The following is a 6626-nucleotide window of genomic DNA, read 5'->3' as shown; positions in this document are numbered from 1 at the left end:
TAAAAGTAGAAATCATTGTCAAACTAACAAGAAGTCTCGATTAAAATCAAAAGTAGTTTAAAAACAAAGATAAAAACTTATCTCAAATCCTCCACCAAACTCTTGAACTTCCTTTGAATCTCCTCATTTACAACACTCTTGACTCTCACAATAAAACTAAAAACAAAAAAGATAAAGTAAATTTGTGGTGCCTGAAAATCTCTCAAAAACTCCCTCCTTTCCAACACTTTTCAGAACTTTCAAGCACACTTCAAAAACTCTCAACTTCCTCCTTTTATAAATCTCTAAGAGGTGCTTTGATAACTCTTCAAAATGTATCCCAATTCGATGTATTCTCCAAATGATGCCTCCTTTCATAAGTTCTTTTATCATAATTTAATTTCTAGTGATCATAACCATTCTCTTTAGCTAATAGATGTCTCAAATATCCCTTCAAAATTCAGTAAAATGAAGTAAACGGCCAAATAACTGCCTCTGGCGCTTAGGCGCAGCCTTCTCTGTTTCACCGGCGCTTAGGTGCAAAAACACTTTAGCATAATTTTCATCTTTTTGCTCCAAATTTGATCATTTTTCACTTCTTTTAACATTTTTTACCTTTTTACTTGTACTTGAAATGAAAACACCCAAATATCTTCCATTAAAGCTCAATATCTCAAAAAAAGATATAAAAATGTGCTAAAAACTCTATATATTTTAGGTGTATTAAAATCCCCAAACTTAAAACGTTATTTGACCTCAAGTGACACTTCAATCTTTAAAAACTAAATAAGTATGATATGTATATGAGTTTCTTTAGAAGTTACTAAAATTTAGATTTAGAATAATAGTAATCCAATTTAGAAAAAATATTTAGTAAATAAGACCAACTTAAAGTTTAGAAATTTTTAATGTTAAGAAACATGAAAATGTGAGTTTCTATCTAATTCAGAAATATTGTAGATTTTTCAAATTTAGAATTTAGTCCTTTTATTATCTCAACTCAAAAATTTTTATTAAGAATAATTTTACTTATATATTATATCCTTAAGCTTAAGAGTTTCTCAAGTCTTATACTTTAAAAAGGACAACTGTGGAACCAATTTTTGATTAGACACTAATCCTCGGGCTTCTCTTTTCTTACATTATTTCTTTTCTTTTCTTTTTCTTTTTCTTTTTCTTTTCTTTTTCTTTTTTTTGGCAATGATTGCTATATCTGGATAGGTCTTTAATGGTTTTGAATTTCACTTCTTCTTTCCTAAAGCAAAGTCTTGATATAAATCTTTTACTTAAAAATATAATAATAGTTTTGAAAATTATTTTTAACAAAAGAAATTTAATTATTAAAAATAAAAGTCTAAATTTCTAAATTTTTCAAATATATATTTTTTTCTTACTAAAGATAGTTACACTATATTTAACATTTTCTACACTAAAAATTTTAATTGAAAGTTTTTTTCTTCATTACTTAAAATTTTAACTAAATTTTCTTACTCATTTCTATAATCAAATTTTACTTCTCTAATATAACTTCATATACATTGAGCATTTTTCTTTTTAAATCAAATTCACTTGTAGCACATTTGAGAACAAATAAAATTCAAGTTTTAAAAATATTTTTCATCCCCCCCAAACATAAATTTTTAACAAGATTAAACATTTTAGTAGCAGATAAATATAAGCACGAATGAAAATTGAAATAACATGCTTACACAAATTTTTATACCCTAATTATACAAGTATAAAACTAAAAACATGAGTAAAATTAATTTTTGATTAATTTTCTATCATTTTCATTTCAATTTAACATGTAGAGATTCAATAGACTTTTAAGTAGTGGATACAGACATAAAAATAAATTAACACACTAACTTTGATTTCCAGTCTCAACATAAAAACAAACATATTAACATGATAAAAGAAAAATATAGGGCAGCAGTATTTTAAGTTTAAAATTTAAATTTAAAGTTAGCAAGATTTTTAAACTTTCACAAGACATTAAATCAAGTTCAATCCTTAACTAACTAACACAATAATCAACACATAACAAAAATTACTATCCTAGAAATTAAAACAATATACTAACAAAGCACAATATCACAACACAATTAAACAAATTAAAAGTCTCACACATCACAGAGTCTAAACAAATACACAAATGCAAATATAGCATGTCCAAACCACATAATCCAACACATATTAGAAACATCAAAATAAATGGCTCGGTCCTCCTCCTCATCATCCTCAAAATCATCGCTATTCCAGACATTTGTAGACTCATAATCAGGGTATCTAGGATACGGAGGAAATTGCACTCAAGGGTTACCCCTAATGAGGTTTTCCAGAGATGAATGAAATTTCTCTTCATAATCACTTTTTCTTCTATTATACCCATTAATATGATCTGCAAAACTTTCTAAATTTCTTACCTTATGGGCAATATAGTTGATATTGTCCATCATCCTCTGCAATAGTTGAGTTTGAGTTTTTGTAGACTAACCTCTAGACGTAGAAGCTCGTGAGGTAGATGGTCTAGATGTAGAAGCAGCAGAGGTAGAAGCAGCAGACATTGTCATTCCATAACTCCTTGAAAATCCTCTTCTCCAGCCAAAAATAGAATGCTCTGAATATGACTTCACATTAACACTTGTGATTCAACAGTACTTCCTACCAACTTTCATATCTCACTCCAGCTTGCTCACATAAAGAAAAGATCAAGGAAGCAAATCCCAGACCTGCAGTAGTAACGACAGTGGCAAAACTGATGATAGTCTGACAAATCAAAGCTCCAATGTTGATGAGCTTGCCTTCTTGAATACAATAGTTCAACGTTGCTCTCTCTGATAACTTCACTGAGATGACTTATAGGTAATAAACGGGCTGAAATAAAATAGTGTCATGCCTTCGAAGGTGCACTCAACTTTGAGGTGGAAAAATTGACTCTTCTTTCATTTATAATTTTCCAGAGCCCTCTTCCAACAATCAAATAGGAAAGAATCTCATCTGGCTCCATCTCAGTAGGACTATAGTTTGCATAAAAACACAAAGTATCAGGTGGTAAATGGTAAAACATATTGATTACCTCTAGTGAAAAATGTACCAATTTTCCTCTAACCATGACTCGATCGTCTTCAGCCTCAGGTAGGTTAGCATAGAACTCCCTAACTACAGAAATAACATCCACAGCAAAAAAACAACAGAATAGTTCTGATTGTCGGCGAACGATCAGATCTTCTACGGATCCACCTGGATTTTTGAAACATTGCTGTTGGATAAGCTTTCATGATTGCAAAGCATCATTGTACCTATCTTGAGCTTTCGAACTCACAAATTTGCTCGAATCAAACTGGCTTTTTCTTTTGCTCACCTTCATTCTTGGTGTCATTCTACAAATTTCATAAAATTCCACAATAACTTATAATAACTTCAAAAATCAAGTATAACTTTAAAAATCAAGTATAATCCACTAAACTCAACTCCTATAAGTATAAACTACACTTTCTATGCAATTTTCATAGATTTTTCCTCATTTTTTTTACCATGAATAGTGATTTTTGAATTCTTTCAAATGTAATCAAAATACGTGGTGAAAATCCAAAATTTTTACATAGAAGTGAAGCTCTTACCATAAGAAATCCAAATCTAGCAAAATTTTCTCAATTCCACCAAGAAATCTCCACAAAATGGCTTGCTCTAGACTTCCAAATCGCGAACTCGAGAGGTTGAAGGTGACGGCGAGACTAAAAATGGTGATTTTTGGGTTTATTTTCACTTTTAACCATTCACGAACCGATTTTTGTGAACCAACGCGGATAAGTGTGCTTAGGCGCCTACCTTTAGGGTTACATCGTGCTTAAGTGCGAGAATGTGGCGCTTAGGCGCTAGTGCACGATTTTTGATAATTTTGAACTTAAGTAAAACGCACTATAAGCCTAAGTATACCACCCTTAAATGGTCTCATAACACTTAAATGACTATTTTCCTCTCCCTTAACTCTCCTTTTTCTCAAAATTCTCCAAAATAGCTAATTGGATTCGAGGCCAAAAATAACACAAATCTTCATAAAAACTAACATATACATTCATTCACAAACAAGTACAAATACATATAACACTTAGTTCTCACTCCAAATAGTCTCAAATAAGAAAATCTTCTAAATACAAACACTAAACAGACTAACATAAACTCCAAAAATAGTATTTAACTCTTAGCACATTAAACAACGACTCGTAACACCATGTTGTAAAACTCTAACACTGAACTTAATTTCATTATTCAGTTTGTTGGAATAAATTCTTATCTTTCATTAGTATTTTCATTAGTCTCTCCTTCATTAGTCTCTCCTTGGGTAATCAGAATATAAAGTTGATAAAACGGACGGTGGTGACGTGCTCTGATATTATCTTCTTATATCCATTTTTGTTTAAGATACATATCCTTATCCACTTCATCTATATAATTAGTATGACTAAATTGCATATTTAATTGTCATCCAATATGCTCTAGATGGGCATGAATCTCAATTAACTTTGTCTCAAGTAAAGACATGACAGTCTCAATTTTGTTGATCTTTTCTGATATTCCTTCAACACTAACGGCTAAGAAACCGTTATACATCTCTTGTGCACTCTGACAAATGAATTTCTTCCTCGTGGTCTCTTCCTACTTCTTCAAATCCATCTCCCATGAAGACATCTTCTCAAAATCTCTCTCTCTCTTAGACTTTAAGGCTGAAAATGATTTAGGGCGAACTTTCTTCACTAAACCCCTCTATTTATAGGCATAAATCTCTCTAGTAACTCCTAAACACGTTCTAAAACTGCCTTGGCACGTTTTTGTCAACCAATTGGTGGTTAAACCTTCTAAAATTATAATTTCACACATGGTTTTTAACTCCCGCTCTTAAGCACCGAATATTTGTGCTTAAGCGCTAGTGCTCAATTTTGCACCAGTCAACTTAACATCCAAATTCTCATTTTAGTGTGTCTAGATCACTAAATCAAGTCTTAAAATCATTACTAATACATAATAGTCTCAAAAATACTACCCCAAATTTTCTTAATCACACATAAACAATATTTACTGATAACTATGTGTTGCCTCCCACAAAGCGTTTGGTTTGACGTCGTCAGACCGACTTAACCAGTGCTTATTCTGGTTTACCGAACATTATTTGATCATTAAATTTATGTTGATCTCCTACTAAATAAGGTTTCAGTCTATGTCTATTCACTTTAAATACTTAGTTTTAGAATCTTTAATATCCACAGCTCCATAAGGATAAACTTTTATCACAACAAATGGGCACATCCACATGGACTTAAGTTTGCTTGGAAATAATCTTAATCTTGCATTATATAGCAAAACTTGTTGCCCTGACTGAAAATTTTTAGTAAGAATTCTTCCATCATGCCACATCTTCATCTTTTCTTTGTAAATCTTAGCACTCTCATAAGATTTGATATGCCTATAAATATATAGTGTTTTTAGACACATTTTTATATCTATTTTTTAGATATTGCACTTTAATGGAAGGTATTCGTGTGTTTTTCTTTCAGGTACAGGTAAAAGTTTCTTTTAAGTACAGCTAAAAAGGTGAAAAATGCTTAAAAGAGTGAAAAAGGATCAAATTTGGAGCAAATATGTGAAAATTGTGCAAAAGTGTTTTGGCGCCTAAGCGCTAGATCCTGCACTTAAGCGTTGCGCCTGAGCGCTAGAGGCCCCGGGCTTGAGCGCCAATGGCAGTTATTTGATGAGTAAATTCAATTTTTACAAATTTTGAAGAGGTTTTTGAGGCACATATTTGCTTAATAGGTGGTTACAACCACCATGAACGAAAATTATTACGAAAGGATGCATCTCTTGGGGAAATACATCAAATCAAAACACATTTTGAAAAGATACCAAAGCACCTTTTGGAGAATTATAAAAGAAGGAAGATTGAGACTTTGAAAGGGGTCCTGAAAGTACTGAGAAAATTTTCAAAGTTCTAAAATTAGGGAGTTAGTTGGAGAGATTTTCAGACACCACATATTTATCTTTTTTTTTTTAATTTTATATTGAGAGTGTTGTAAAAGAATAGAGATTCAAAGGAACTTCAAGAGTTTGGTAGAGGACTTGAGATACGTTTTTATCTTTTGCTTTAGACTATTTTTTGCTTTAATTGAGACTTGTTGTTGGTTTAACAATAATTTCTACTTTTAAACTAAAGTGTTGTTTTGTTTTTTCATGGATTCTGACTAGTTTTTTTTTTTTTTTTTCTTCTTAAAATGATAAGTAATTAAGTGTTGGATGGAAGTTGTGGAGAGTATTGATCTTTCATGTTGGAAGAAGTTGTGATGATTTAATTCTATTATACTTCATTTACTTCTTGATTTGGCCAATCCAGTCGTTAATATCTGTTGTGAGAAAATGTAAGAGGTTGTATGAATGAAAATGTAGTTCATATGATTGAGTGCAAATAAATATGGAAATATTCATTGAAGGGTGCAAAGTTATAGGATTTAAAGTGACAGGTTAAAGCCCTCAACTTGATTTATTGTTTTAGGTTCTGATACGAGATATTAGCCCCCAGGTGGAGGGAATCGAGGGAACTCTAGAGTGAGAGCTAGTGTCTTCCCTGCCTAGCCGGTCTTCAGAACTATTTAAAC

Source organism: Phalaenopsis equestris, unplaced genomic scaffold (assembly GCF_001263595.1).
Source record: "Phalaenopsis equestris unplaced genomic scaffold, ASM126359v1 Scaffold000552, whole genome shotgun sequence".
NCBI lineage: Eukaryota > Viridiplantae > Streptophyta > Magnoliopsida > Asparagales > Orchidaceae > Phalaenopsis > Phalaenopsis equestris.
Note: the sequence above shows the minus strand (reverse complement) of the source record.